The 16,580-nt window shown below is 36.2% G+C and overlaps 1 protein-coding gene across 3 annotated transcripts in view; it reads right to left on the bottom strand.

Annotated features, from left to right (window-relative positions):
• Positions 1-16,580, bottom strand: part of ADK (adenosine kinase) — a 580,911-nt gene that overhangs the window by 124,993 nt on the left and 439,338 nt on the right. The window lies entirely within an intron of this gene.

Here is a 16,580-nt window from a genome sequence, read left to right as displayed (position 1 = left end):
AAAGTATTAGACTCCAGGTGTGCTACACTGTTTTTCCTGTTACATCTTCAATATGTTTATTATGCTAAACTGTCTTTTTCCCCCTTTTTATATGTTAGAGATGATTTTATTTATTAAAGATGATTTTAGGAAAACACTAGGAAATGTAGGTGATGCAAAACCAAAATATCAAAACTTATTTTTTAAAAGAGAGAGGAGTCAAAGATAAATCCATGCTTTAAAACATGAAAGAGAGGTTGGCTGGCCATGTGACAAAGAGCAATGATAACGTCAGAAGGAGAAGCATGCTTAAGATGAAAGAGAATGAACTAGGTTAGAAACATGTTAAATCTGAAGACTTGCTACATGTTGGTGGAGATGTTTCCCCTTCCTGGCAATTACTGATTTGAGTATGGAGTCCAGAAGAAATGTCAAACTGGAAATAAGGTTGAGGGAGATTGATGAAGTGGTCACTGAAGTTATGAGAATAAATAAAATTCCTGAGAGAGAGAATTTAGAGAGAAAAGAGACCTGAACAAATCCTTGGGGAACAAGAGTTAGCAAGATGGTTGGAGTTAAAGAAGTAAGAAGAGAATACATATAAGTGGGTGTCTCAGAACCCAAGGCAGCAAGACTAGTAGGAAAAGGTAGAACTGAGAACTTAGAAAGGTCAAGGATGATGCAATCCCCAAAATGAAAGGGATTAGGGAAGGTAATTAGGCTTGGAAATTAGTAGGTTATTGTAATGCTTGAGAGAATAGTTATATAAGAATGATAAAGATAATAATTCTTAGTAACCTTTAGTGACCAGTTATTTCCTCTCTATTATGACAGAACAGAGTATTTCATTTTTTGTGATATACCCACAAAACCCAATAAATCCACAAAATCAAATAGAAAGATGTGGAAGGAAAGGAAGCAATTCTTCTAAAAATGTCAATAAAATAGCCTATTGATGATCAAAGGACTGAAGTAGGAAGAGATTCACTTTGTTATTTGGAAGTCTAACTTTTAGGCATTATAAGAGTTCATTCATATGAAGGGGTCACTTGTGCCAGTCCTATGAAGGGTTTAATGTCTCACAAATGCCAAGAAATTGACAATAGATTTTATAATAGAAAGAGTAATTTTAAGCTACAACATCATTTCTAATAACCACAAAGACAATAATTCATTATTTCTATTGCATATATCATTTTATCATTACATTCATGATCTACTCCCCAATTTATCTAAAATAAACTAAGATATTCTTGAAAGTAAAGAGCAATGGACAAAGGAACCAAAGTATTTAAAAAATGTTTTTCATCCCTTAACCCACCAAATACCATGTCACTTGAAAACAACGAGCCTACAAGCTGCTTCCTTTGCTATTTTGGTAACTTGTAGAATTAAAGTGAACAGTTTATATAACATCTTGTCTCCATAGTAATATGTACTGGCTTTTAGAGTTTCATCTAATGAGCAGAGTTTAAAGCTTTTTTTTCCCTTTTCTTTTCTTTAAAAAAAGTTCCAGCATAAAATAAAAACCTTCCAGAGCTAGCACATTGCCAGCTGTGGATAAACCACAGATAGCTGTACAGCGGTCTATATAAATAGTAACCTGGTCAAATAATTAGGCTTCTCACCAATTTTAGACTGAAAACTTGATCTGTGCTAAAATCCATCTGACTGTAATTTAAGGTGCAGAACATTATTACCCTGGAGAGTAACACTGGCCCAGTTCCAAGATATGTGTCTGTGTGTATTTTTCTTTAAAATGCGCCACAAGGGTATTATGATGCAGATATTATGACATGCATTTTGGTTCTCTGTACTTAAGGCCATGAACTTACAAAAACAACAGGCTTACAAAAATGAAGCAAATTCACAATTTAAATTCATCCCATTTTGACTTCTCATTTTTTGAAGTAAATATTCAGTATTTAAATACTTTGAGATTTATGTTATGTTATTTTGGCAAGATTTTTAAAATAGATACCAAACATAATTTTCTTTGATCTATCTAGTCTTAACTAAACTGTATGCTCCAGTCTATAGGAAAACTTCAAATAAAATAATTAAAGTAATGCAATATTATTGAAAAAAGAAGTACCAAGTTTTTGACTAACATATTCTAGTCTTTATGAATTTAAAAATGAGACCCTGAGTGGTCTCACCCTTAGTGCTTTGAAAAGAACTTTGTTTAACTTAACATTCTTGAATGACATAGTCAACAATGGGGAATGATATGATTTTAGACAAAATTATCAATGTAACTCTTCTGAGTATGCTGATGAAAACAAAAGCAAGCTTGATTCCATCACTTGGATGTAAGGATGGATTGCATATAAATATAATTCCAGTTTATCAGTGAAGTGAGTCATTGCCAAAAAGTGACTTCACCAGAGCTTGCTAAGAGCAAGGAAAGACAACACACACATAGGTACCACTCTGCAGAGATTTCCCAGAGCAATTTCCTAGATCTCCCTGTCATGAGATGTCATGATTATAATTCAATAAAAGAAAAGGAAGTTCTTTGTTCCTCAATGGCATGTATCATAGCAATGATAAAGATTTAACTGAGAATTTATTTTACATGTGATCCCTTGTGTGCTAGACTCAATCAGGATTCATTATACTTAGACATATTTTAAAATATCCACTTAATATAATGTAGTGAGAGATTCAGCCCAAGTGAGGAAAATGTAGGTTCAAATGTTGTGCTGATGATGGCTATGTGTTCATGAGCAAGTAAGTCATTTAAACTCTCAGTGATCCAGGAAACGCTTTAAGATATTTTCTATAAGGATGATGACCTGTGAAAGACTTTGGCTACTGTGATCAAAATGATGATCCAAGACAGTTCCAAAGGACCCCTGTTGAAAACTGCTACCTTTCCCCAGAGAGAGAACTGATGAGCTCTGAATGAAGATTGAAGCATACTTTTTTTTTTTAGGTTTTTGCAAGGCAAATGGGGTTAAGTGGCTTGCCCAAGGCCACACAGCTAGGTAATTATTAAGTGTCTGAGACCGGATTTGAACCCAGGTACTCCTGACTCCAAGGCTGGTATTTTATCCACTATACCACCTTGCCGCCCCCGAAGCATACTTTTTAAAAAAAACTTTGTTAATTTTTTTGTCTGTGTTTTCTTTTGCAACTTGGCTGATATGAAAACATGTTTTGCATAATTTCCCATGTATATCAAATTCTTTATCTTCTCAAAAAGAGGGGGCTAGGATGGGAGGGAGAGAGAATTTGGAACTCAAAATTTTAAAAAGTGTTAATTTTTTTTACATGTAATTGGAAAATATCTCATAAAACAAAAAATAAAAGACTATCAGGTATAGGATAGGTAGTAATCTGACAGAAATTTCCTCATCTGAATTATCTTTTATCAATGAGAGGTCCTGACTTAGCCTTCCTGTTTCCTCCCCATCCAGAAAAAGAAATTTAGGGGAAAAAAATAAATGCTTTAGTGATCACAACTCTTTGAGCTATAGGAGTAATTATGGGTAGATAATGGAGATATGATAAATAATGTATCTAACTAAATGAAGTCAGTCAAAAGAGACAAATCAAACTTCACATCACTCTTGTTGATAAAGTTGGTTTTGAAAAATATTCTTTACCTGAATACCAGAAATTTCTGACTAAAATAAAGAAGATAAACATACAGAAAGTGAAGAACCCTGGTTAGTAAAGTAAGAGGGGTGAAATGTCACCAAATTACTCTTGGCCACTTACTGGGTAGAGACAGAAGACGGAAAGGGGACCAGCTGAGTGTGGGATGAGTGATTTTTTAAGAAAAATCACACAAATAACCCTTCACAAAAGCAAAGGAAACATAAAGAAGGCTGTGTTGTACTAGGAAAATATTTGGAAAACTGTAAGACAAGCACAGGGCCCCATCCTCCTCAGGCAGGCAGGGATGGGGACTGAGAGCGCCAGATGCTTGTGCCTCAAGATGGGCCACTATTGTCTGTTCCAAAGAAACTAATTAGCTTGTTTTCCATGCCACAACTAAGGTGCCATAGTAACACTAGCCAGAGACTGGGGTTGAGAGGAGGAATAAATTAGGAAACAAAGAGGGAATAATAAACCCAACCACACATTGCATGTCTTCCTCTTAATGTGTTCTAAATGTTGTTTTGTGAATGGATAACCTGGGTCCCCGCCTTTCACAGGGCAAGAAAAACACATTTCCTGGTAGGAAAGAGGAAATAAAATCTAGTCTAGGGGAAGGTATCATATCTTCTTATAAGAAAAAAGGTTAACTTTAAAAATGATTATGGTAATACAGAGCTACCTACTTGAAACAGGAAAGTATTTGGAATCGTAATAAATACCACTGCAATAACAGAAAAAGAATCAGTAAATGAAAGATGGAAGACAAAGTAATCTCAAATATTTAAAAAAGAGACCAAACTTCTTATTACACCAAATAAATGCTTGGATAGGAAAAACAAAACAGAACTACTTCTCTACACCCTCTTACCTACATAATATTTGCCTCATTTGAGTTAGTTCTTTTACCTCTAATAGGTAATGAACCTTTTAAGAGGATGTACTCAAAGTTTTTGAATGAGGCAGGCACATTCATTCTGAACAAAATTTGACAGAATTATAAAGTTGAAAAGGACCTCAGAGGTTATCTAGGCCTACCTGATACCTAAAGAAGTTCCTTTACTAGACAAAGGGTGATACAGATATTACTGTGAAGTTGAAATCCATGATTTCCTCAGAGGAGCGAGTGTCCTTTTGATATGATAGCTGAAATTGGTCCTAATAGCAAGTAGATTTTTCATCTATCATCCTAAGTCTAAACTTGCCTCTTTATAACTTCCATACAAAACTCCTTGTTCTGCCCCTTGTGGTCAAATAAAAAAAAACTTATCCCTATGACAATTAATAGCCCTTCAAATATCTGAAGACAATATTGTATCTTTCCCTTATGAACTCAATGCCTTGGTCATCTTCCTCTGGAAGCTCTGCAGATTATAATTGTCTTTTTAAAAATTTGGCAATCAGAACTGAATACAATAATTCATATGTGGGCTGATCAAGATACTACAGTGTGGTATTGTCACCAAAGGAGAGCATCAGTATTATACTGCTAACTCACTGCTGTTGCAGCCCACTTGAAAAATCCCAAATACTTTAGAATTTTCTAGTCACATCTCTCCAATTTTATACTTGTCCAGGGATTTTTGAACTCAAATGTAAGTCTTTATATTTGTCCCTATGAAGTTACATCCAAACAAGATTAAGCAAAATGTCTTAACCTATCAAGATCCATCTGGAAATTGACCTTGCCATCCAGTTTGTAAATCCTCTCTGTTTTGTAAAATCTATAAATCAGTAAGAATGCTTTCCATACCTCTGACAAGATTTATAATAGAAATAAGAAAATAGGGACATATTTTCAGATCCATTTATTCCAAATCAAAGAATATAACTTACCTAGGGGGATAGAGGTTTTTGATCAATAAAATTTTTATAATAGTGGACAACTCTGAACATTAAAAGTTACCTTGTAAAATCTTTCACAACAAGTTTGATATTCTTCTATATTAACTTAAGATATTTCTTGGGTTGGTTTTAATACAAAGAATCATAAAAGTTCTTCATATTTTCCATTTAAAAAAACTCAAGTCATTATGCTTTTTTTAAGTTTTTAATAACTGGTTTGTAATTTTGCTGAAACCAAAGACTGGATTTTGAAATTACTATTGATCTTTTTTAAAATGATGTGTTTCAGCACTAGGGTCACTAAAATTTAACATATTGGGAGGTGGCTATTATTAATAATTCCATCTTTTATACATAAGTTTGTGGATATTTCCTCGTCTGAGTCTTGGTTTAATGACACTTTTGTGTCTCTTTAAATTTTACTATTTAACTCAAGTATCAAAGGGTATCTGACTAAAACCATCAAGAGCAGAAAAACAAGAACACAAGTTTTGAGAGTTATAAAGAACCTCAGTAACCATGTGGTGGAAACCATGCATGAAAAGAATGCCTACTATCAAATAACTCACAAATTGTCCTCCAGTCTCTACTTGAAGATTTCAAAAGAATTAGAACCCACCACTCTCAAGATAGTTCTAATTGTTAGAAGGCTTTTCCTGACATCAAATCGAAATTTGTTTTTCAGTAATTTCTATCTAAAACCCATCACAGGTTTTATTCTCTGGGGACAAACAGCAATTCTATTCCCTTAAATACTATTCTAGATCTATTTTCATTTATTTTACAGTTCTGAAAGCTGAGTATGGCAGAATCTACCACTTTTGATGGAGAAGACTTTTGAGAGTTCCTTGAACAGCAAAGAAATCAAATCAGTCAGTACTTAAAGAAATTAACTCAAGCTATTCAACAGAAAGCCATATATTGAAGTTGAAATACTTTGGGTCACATATGAGAAGATGAAACTCTTGATACTGGGAAATATTGAAGGCAAAAAGAAAAAGGGTTGGCAGAGGATGAGATGAATAGAACATGAATAGAACATGAACTTGGATAAACTTTGAGAGATAACAGATATCTCGAGTTTGCAATCACAAAGAGCTGGACATGACTGACAACTCAATGACATAACACAATCTGAAGTCCAACTGAACTTTGATTCTAGAATGCCAATCAATCTTGTCAGATGAAAAACCTCAAGCTTTGTCCTTATGCTCAGTGTTATTGGCCTGAAGAATAACAAGATAGCTGTAAACACTGCCTCCATGCTGGGGTTCAAACTCAAAGCAGTCATTATTTTTCTAGAGGGTTGCTGGTGGTGGTGCAGTGGATAAAACCTGGATTTAGGAAGACTCATTTTCCTGAGTTCAAACCTGGTCTCAGACACTTACTAGTCAAATGACCTTGGGCAAGTCACTTCACTGATTGCCTAGGTTATTCATATGCAAAATGAGTTGCAGAAGGAAATGGCAAACCACTGTAACATCTTTGCCAAGAAAAATCCAAACAGTGTCATGAACAGCTGGACATGACTAAAAAAGCAACAGTAATACATATTAAGAATTGTAGACTCATTAAGAACAAATGGCATTTTGATATTGCTGGAAAAAATTTCCACAACACAAAGTAGCTATTTAATGTGCTACTGAGGGGAGGCATACAACTTGATGTGATCTAATACGTAATCACTAAGATGGTTTACTACATTCAGTTTAATTCAGGAATGAAGATAATGGGTTCAAGGATGGGCAGGACCATATTGTCTCCCTGGGATATATAACGTTTTACATAAATTGTTTCTGGCATCATTATGCTGGTGACATGTTCAAATAAAGAATTTTCCACATGGATACCAAATACTTGAGTTTGTTTTATGTATCTGAAGTACACAAACAAGTGATGAGTGAGGAAGGGAGTCAAAATGTTTTTGTTGGTAATAAATAAAGATGGCATAATGGAGATGGCTCAGTGGATAAGAGTGACAGAACTGAAGTCAGGAAGTCTTCCTTCTCTGAGTTCAAATTGGGTCTCAAGTTAATTAGTAGCTGTGTCACTTCATACTAGTTTTCTTATCTGTAAAATGGGATGGAGAAGGAAATGGCAAACCATGCTAGTAACTTTGGCAAGAAAACCCCCAAATGGGGTCATGAAGAGTAAGATATGGGGGCAGCTAGGTGACACAGTGGATAGAGCACCGGCCCTGGAGGCAGGAGTACCTGAGTTCAAATCTGACCTCAGACACTTAATAGTTACCTAGCTGTGTGGCCTTGGGCAAGCCACTTAACCCCATTGCCTTGCTAAAAAAAAAAAAAAAAAAAAAAGAGTAAGATATGACTTAACAACAACGTTTTGGCACTTTGGGGCAGCTTCTTCAACAGTTCCTGAATCAATAATGAGTTGCTTTTATAACCCTGATGCTTTATGGCATACCCTTTTTGAAAAGGACAAATTGAGAATGTTTGACATAAGGTACATACATATATAACTGTTGGTCTATATCTGGAAGGACAATGCTTCTGTTAAGAAAGATGAGAGCAGCCTAGAATAAAATAAGAATCTATCAAAGTATTTTGTGAATAATTATGCACTACAGTGAAGCACAAGTAAATAATTATGGATCTTATCTTGACTTGTTGATTTCTAATTTATAGAGAAGCTAGAATTTTAGACACATGTCTTGACATAATTATTTTATGATTCATTGTATTAGTGGTAACACAAGTTTTCTATTTCATGCTTGTTCCAGGTTACATTTTCACTATATTGGATTTCTTTTAACAATCTAGGCAATCAGAAATTTTCCATATCCTCCTTTGAGGTTCTCTCTGTTCACTTCTCTCATTTTTTTAAGGCAACATAATAAAGTTTTAACTTGATGCTGAATTATTTATTTTCTTCTGTGCATTGCTTTGCCTCTTTGTATAACCTTAACCTTTTGACTTTTGGTTTTAATTATTCATTAATGGTATCAAGAATTTAAAATATGCTTTCATTTTCTGGGATCCATTCTCTATGTTTCATTTTTTTTTCTGCTGTTAATCAAACAGCTAGATAATAATGAAATCTTCCATTGTGTTTCTGCATGTCTTTAAAGAGTCTTTGAAAGTCACTTCTGCCATGGAAGTATTTTATACCTATCTTTAAGAAAATCTCTGTATAGTGCTAACTTTTCTTCCATGTTTTTAGTCTGTTAAGGCCTACTGAAAAATCTCATTGTGCACAAATCCTGAAGTATTTTTATACTCTGTCAAATACTGTGCTTAAATGGATTCATTAATAATGTTTATAGCATACTACAGTTTTTTTTTGAATTACTTTATTGTGGTAGAACTGGTCTCTTAGCAGAATTCAAAAATGACATTTTAAAAATCCATTAAATATATCCAAATTCTCTTCAAAATCATGGGTGATGTACAGCATTATTTTTGCCCTCTGTTTCATTAGTAGTTTGTATTAAGCACAAATTTTTGATGCCTTCAAGTTTTTTAGTTGGATCATCTTTAAATTTAAGCATGTCAACAATTTCCAATATACTTTGATCCACTCTGGGTGTGAAGTTATTTCTTATTATTGTGCCCACAGTGATCTGTGATACGTTGTGATAAAACTTGGAGCTGAAGATATCACAGAGAACAAGAAGAAAGAAATCCTTCCCTTATGCTCTTGTTATGATACACCTTAGTACACTACAAGAGCCTTCCTATCATTTCATGTGCATATGTGGTTTGCTTGGATTGGTGTCCCATGCCATTTACTACAAAGTATTTCTAACACTTGGGCTTTTAGGATTTAGGATCGGTTTCAATATAACACCAGAACTTAAAGAAGTGTCATTTGTTCCCCTAGGAACAAGTTCTGAATAGGGTTGTTATTCAGCCTTATGACTATATCATCTTGTTTATTTAATTGATTCAAAGGAACAATTTTATTTTTATTTACTTAAAATTTCTGGCTTGGGAATTTAGTCATCAGTTAGTCATCAGATGATGCTCGACACAACTTATATTTTTTGAAAAAAGTTCTTCTAGTTTCATAATAGTATTGCATTTCATCCTTATGGGCATTGTCATCATCATCATCATCAACATCATATCTAAATTTTATATAGACCCTTCTCCAATCAGGAACTGTGCTTTACCAGTATTATCTCATTCCATCCACAACCTTTTGAAGAAGGTCTTATTATTATCCCCTTTTCATTTGAAGAAAATGAGAGGGACAGAGTTTGAGTAACTTGCCCAGGATTACACAGATAATTAAGTATCTGGGGTCAATTTTGATTCTTGCTCTTCCAGACTCTAAGCCACTAAGCTGCCTTCTGTGGTCCTTTATCTACTTTCTTAGACAAAAGGTTGTCCTCCTTAGCTGCTAGGACTAATCAAAGGAAAATAGATTGCCAGATCCCTGTAGCTAAACAGTAAGACTAAAATACTCTTCCAAAAGGAAAGGCTATCTTTTAGATCTCCACAAAAATTCCAGGTATTACAAAAGACTAGATGGAGTAATGGGTCTGAGGTCAGGAAGACTCAGGCACTTCTGGACTAGAGGACCTCGGGCAAGTAGCTTAACCCAATTTGCCTTAGTTCCTTATCTGTAAATAGAGCAGGAGAAGGAAGTGGCCAACTACTCTAGTAGTTGTGCATTGCTTTGCCTCTTTGAATAACCTTAACTTTTTTGACCAAGAAAACTCCAAAATGGGCTCAGGACAAAGAGGACAAGAGTAGGTGGGACTCTGAAATGAAAATTAATCAAGGGGAAGAAGTTTCCTCTACCCCAAGATAAATGAACTGGAAAACTATTAATGGCTAGATTGAAGGCTAGATTTAAATTCCAACAGCAAAATAACAATGCGATTGTTTGGATACAACAGGAAGAATAGAAATGATTAATCTAATCATATCAATATAATCTTCATGTGAGTTTGGAGGTGGGGTGGAGACAATAAAGTAACCACATCAAACTCAATTAACAAATATTTCAAGGCATCTCCTATAGGGAGAAAACAAAACAGTGGCAGATTTGTTTAGGTTAGTGACTAAAAGACATCAACAGGCAGGAGAATACAAGGATAAATTTGTAGGTGGAAGTAAAGTATAAGAGAAACAAGCAAGTTTTAGGAAGAATTTAATGGCCTAGAGAAATCAATTGCATTAACAAGCGAAACACTTGGGGTGGCTAGGTGGTGCAGTGGGTTAGAGCACTGGCCCTGGAATCAGGAGGACCTGAGTTCAAATCCCACCTCAGACACTTATTAATTGCCAAGCTGTGTGACCTTGGGCAAGTCACTTAATCCCATTGTCTTAAATAATAACTTTTTTTTTTTAAATGAAGCACTAAGATCACATTTGTGGTGTTTTGTCTTGGTCTGAGGGTATTTGGTACTAATCTCATTATTAAAGGTAAATTTAAAACCTCAATCCAGGAGTAAAAGCACAAATGTCAAGAGTCCTTCATCCATCTTCATAGAAACTGGGGTTCCTTCTTAGTTGCTGCTAAAAGCTCAGGTCCTCTACAAGATGGGAAGAGTCTACAGAAAAATTAATAATCATAATCATAATCATGTGTTGTCCTTTATTCTCAAAGAAGGCCATGATATCAAACCAGCCTCACTTTCTCTTACAGAGCCATCTGGTCCAGTGGCCAGATATAAATCAGGATGACAGGAGGTAACCTCAGATGCAAGGCAATCAGGATTAAGCAACTTGCTCAAGCTATTAAGTGTTGAAGCTGGATTTGAACTCCTGTCCCCCTGATTCCAAGGCCAGTTTTCTATCCATAGCGCCACCTAACAGAATAATTATAATTTTTGTCTTTGAGGAGAAAAAAAATTCACTGCAGATTGCTGGAATGTGGCAAAGATTAGATAACAGGGCTGACAAATTTATCTGCACACTGGAATCCCCAAGCATAATAAAAACCTGAAGTTTTTGTGCTTTTAAAATTCAATCACAACCACGGGAGATGTTTGGGCTCCATAAACCAGCCAGATGTGAAGTGAAAGTAAAATACAAGCCTACCTGCTTAGTCAGAATGGCAACTTACTCTAGGGATTAAGCCATTTTCAATTTAGGAATGGGACTGTTTATTGGCAAAACAATATTGATGTAATAAACACTCTCTATCCTTGTTCTCCATAAAAGTGACACAAATAAAGCTGGATTTCTTTATTCTCATGTAAAATCTAAGTTACATTTAAAACCTCAGTCTAAATCCAAAGGGTACAAAGCAGCATGAGGGAGTGGAATGTGTCAAGTCAACAAGTATCTAGTGAGAGCTACTCTTGGCCAGACACCACCCCTAGCCCTAGAGTTACAGGGGAAGCCTCAAAGGAATTCTACCTTTGAAGAGCTGAGATTCTAAAGGAAGACTTTGTGGTAGGTGAGCTTTGAACTGAGAACTAAAGAAAAATCAGGAAGGGGGTAAAAGCTTTCCAGGCATGGGAGCAGCCAGGATAAAGGCAATAGGGAAGGGGCCTACTTGCTCCTCTGGTCTTTGCAGCTGCTACTCAGGGGAAGGATCCTTCCTTCCTATGCAAGTTTACAGATAATGTAAAACTTCCTAACAGAAGTTTAGGCAGACCGGTGAATATAGTCAAGTCTCCCAAATTCTCTGGGTCTCAGGTTTTACATCTGCAAGATGGGAAAAGGAAAGTGGTGCTAGGCAAGGTAGGATCTTAAAATCCCATCACTTTGGAAAGTTTCTACCCATCACATTAAAACCTGTTCAGTCTTCAATTAATCACCATCCTATTTTTTCCCTTATATTTGGGGGGGGGGTGTGTTTGAAAAAATGCAAAAAAGGAAACTTCCAAGAGATATCCTGAGACTAGAACATATTCAGTCCAATGGCCCACACTTTCTACATTTGTATCTCAAGTACTCCACTAAGCAGATTGATGTACATAATGACCCTGGAATAGCCTTCTATTATTGAAGTCTAAATTCTACTTAATAAACTGAATCTACAAAGGCAAGACCCTGTACTTTTATATCTCAGAAAGATTTTTTAAAACAAGTATTGGACCAAAAAAAGTCCTCGGACAGTCATTTAGACAAGCCAATAATGGAGTCCTTTCTTTGGACAAAACAAATATTAACTCTTTGGGAAATCAGAGGATGGTAGAGTTCACTTCAGAAAAGATCTTGAAGGTCATCTAATTCAATGTCCTCAAAGCAGAAAACTGATGCCCAGAGATGGCAAATGATTTGTCTCAGGAAGGGGAGCTCCCTCATAGACTGAGCAGCAAGGATTTGAAACCTAGTTTTCTAAATTAAAATCGATACTACTGCATAGTTCTTGTAGGTACACAGTGATTTGAATGAGCTTTCAAAGGGATGCAACCATATTTATACTGCTCTTTATATCCCTGAAGCACACAGAAAACCCTTAACAAATGTCTGTTGACTGCCACCCAGAATCCTGGGTGCTGCCACCCAGAATCCTGGGTCCTATCCTGTAAGATATTATAATTGAGTAGATAATAATCTGCAGTAAACCAAAAATGAATTTTTGCAACTTCTCATCTCCCAAGAGTGTTGGGAGGTTTTTATAGAGTTGGAAGAACTGAGGAAATGGAAGAGACAAGGAAAGTCCAAACTATAAGTAAAATAAAGAATCTATAATTTTTTTCTAAGAACTTTAATAAAATTAAATAAGTAACAATTTCTAAAAATATTAAGAATAAATTCATTTGATAAGCAAAATATGAATTCCTTCTCTGTGGCATCATTACTTTGAAGTAAAAGAGAATCCAAGTGATCTTTAAGTAATTATACCAGGCTTGTCCTTTTACATTCTGTCTTGAAGGGATCAGGAAGGGGTTACTTAATGAAATATAAACCATTGATTTTTCCCTAATTCCAAATGGACACAGTTGTTTTAAATCAGAGCACAAGGATGGAAAAAATGCAACTATTTCTCTGAGTAATTGTTTTGGCTCTCTGAAGTTTGCATTGTTTATTTTTACAAAAGTATCACTTTATAACTAGAAAATGACTAAGCTTTCTACTCTAGTTTTATCATTTTAAGTGGCCAACATTTCTGTTTTTGATAAAAGCCAACTTTCAAACCATTTCTATAACATGGAAAAAGGCTGAACTGTCAGTAAATATGATTATATTGACCCTGACATTTTCTTCTAAGATGCTGTCAGCCTGTCAAAAACAGAGCATTACTTTCAGACTTGAGTGGATTTTTTTTGTTGTTGTTGTTGCTGAAGCAAACTCTGATTGCTGCCATATTAGTATCGAGCGGATAACAACAGTAGCAGGAGAAGACCTGCAAGTACAGCCCTTGACATTAAATACGGAATCATTTCCCACAATTCTTTCATTGACATTTGAAGCTTTGTATCCTAATTAAAAACAATTTCCCAGGTAAGTCATGCATCATTCAGACATTAATTGTTAAGACTCCAGGCTTTCATTAAGTTAGGGAAGGACACAATTAGAATACTTCCTTAAGCCAGAAAAGGTAGGAACTAAAACCTGAATTTAAGATTGAAATGTGAAAAGATGGGTCAATTGCCTGCCATTAGCCATGCCAGAAAGCCTCAAAGTCTTCATAAAGAAGGCTGGGCTGGGCTGCTCCTCCAGGCTCTGTGGCCTGAAATGTGTGAGGGAACAAAAGGTAGTGATAGCCTTCCCAAGAGGTGGCTCTAATAACCTGCCTGGCCAGAAACCTAAAACCTGGATTAACCTCACTGCTGGGCTGGCATCACAAATGAGGTGTTGTACATACAATTAGAGAATCAGAATTTTAGAGAGGAAAGGAAGCTTAGAGATCATTCTAGCTCATCCATCTCATTTTACAGGTGAGGAAACTGAAGCCAAGGATAATGAAATGACCTATGGAAGCCAGTGAATCCAAGGTAGATTGGAGAATTCTAATCTTTTGAATCCTAGGACTTTCTGTAAGATCATCACTACTCACATAAATGCCCCAGAGAGGGGTTTTCAAAGATCAAGGGTTATAGAATCTTTCTAATCAAGAACAAAAAAGAAACAATCCTTAGGAAGAACCTTGATTGACATGAAGTATAAATAGTTTGGGAAAGGCAACATCCAAATAGAGATTTGAAGCCAATGATTCATTTAAGAGGATAGGGCAGGTGTTTGAAACTATAAGTTAATAACATAAATTTGAGGATAAGGAAAATGAAACGACACAAGTGATCCCAATCCAACCCAATATTTTGAAGAGCTGATCTCCTTGATCATCTCCACTATCACACTTATTTTTGGTCTTCCTTTCTACTGATTCCTTCTCTATTGTCAAAAACATGCCGATATCTCCCACCTTCCTCAAAATTTCTCATTTAATCCGTCCATCCCTGCTAATTATATTCTCAAGGACAGCTAGGTGGTACAGTGGATAGCACTGGCCTTGGGAGTCAGGAAGAAAGGAGTTTGAATCCAGTCTCAGACACTCAAACACTTAATAGTGGTGTGACCTTGGGCAAGTCACTTAACCCTGAATGCCACACATCCAGGGTCAGCTTCTGTCATCCTGATTCATATCTGGCCACTAGACACTGATGGCTCTGGAGGAGAAAGTGAAGCTGGGGACTTGGCACAGTCCCCCCCTCACTCAAATCCAATTCATGTGCTTGTCATGGCATTACCTCCCTGATGTCGTGGTCTTCTTTAAAAATGAAGGACAAATATTATACTGTCATATGTTTCCTGCCTTTTACAGAGAAACTCTTCCCTACACTCTGATTTTCAGTCTCATGATTCAAAGAAAACTCTGACATTCTGATCCCTGGTTTTCTTCCTACCTATCTGACTGCTACTTCTCAATTTCCTTTGCTGGGTCTTCATCCAGGACAGGCAGACTAAGTGGAGATTCCACAGGCTCTGTGCTAGGTCTTCTTCTCTCTCTGGTTCACTTGGTGGTCTCATTACCTCTCATAACTTTAATGATCATCTCCCAGAAAATGATACTCAGATCTAATCAAGTCCCTACTCTCTCTGTTGACTTCCAATCTAGAATCTCCAGTTGCCTAATAGACCATATCAACAGGTATCTGTAGATATCTTACACTCAATATTTCCCAAAATAAACTCATCAACTTTCCCCTAGTCTTTCCAAACTTCCCTATTTCTTTCACGGAAATCACCATTCTCCCACTTTTCTATGCTCACAAGCACATTAACTTCTCACTCTGTCTTACCCTACCATACTCAATTTGTTGTCAAGACCTATCACTTTTATCTTGGTAACATCTCCTGTTCTTCCCTTTGCAGCTCCCACCTCCCTTGTGTGTATCTTTATGTTAAGACTCTTGCAATAATCTGCTGGTTGGTTTGCCTGCCACAAATCTCTCCTGACTCCCATTCACTCAGAGGTCAAACTGGTCTTTCTAACGATCAGGTATGATCATACCTTCCCCCTTCTCAATAACCTCCAGTGGCTCCTTATCACCACAGGATCAAACATAAAATCCTTTGTCAGTCAAAGCCTTAAAAATAACAATAACCTACAACCTACTTTCCACTCTTTATCTTACCTTAATACTGCCTTATACATTTTAGTTCAAGGACAATGGACATCCCCCCACTGATCCTTGAACATGATATTCCCTCTCCTTGACACTGGGCATTTTCATGGAAGGTCATTTCCATGCTTTTAAATTCTCACCCCTTCTCATCTCCATCTCCTTCTATCTTTGCTCCTTCAAGTCCCAGTGAAAATCACTTCTTTTTCAGGAAGCGTTTGCTTAATTCTACTGCCTTCCAGAGGCAGATATATTCTACTATAGAGCTTATTGGTCTGACTATACTGTGAGCTCTTGGACAGGGGCTGTCTGTAGTCTTGTCTTGTATGCCTGGGCTTAGGAAGTGCTTAATAAATGTTTACTGAATGGCTGGAAGAGATTACAACAATTTCTTTTCTTTTTATATTGCTACTTCTCTAGGTTAAGGGTAGACACATTTTTCATGTGTAGGCAGCAAGATTTCCACAGGTATAATGATCCAAGAGCCAGAAGGTACTAGTTCAAATCCTAGCACTGACACCGGCTCCGCGCTCTGGACAGTCACTTGTTTCTTTCTCATTGAGAATGGGATTAGATGACCCCTGACCTTCTAATTCTAAGATTATGGTTCTCATTTATCTATTTCTGAATCCATGATCTATAATCATGTTAATTA

This window comes from Macrotis lagotis, chromosome 4 (genome assembly GCF_037893015.1).
Source record: "Macrotis lagotis isolate mMagLag1 chromosome 4, bilby.v1.9.chrom.fasta, whole genome shotgun sequence".
Classification (NCBI taxonomy): domain Eukaryota; kingdom Metazoa; phylum Chordata; class Mammalia; order Peramelemorphia; family Peramelidae; genus Macrotis; species Macrotis lagotis.
The sequence above is the reverse complement of the archived record's forward strand: the minus strand, read 5'-3'. Positions and strand labels throughout refer to the sequence as shown.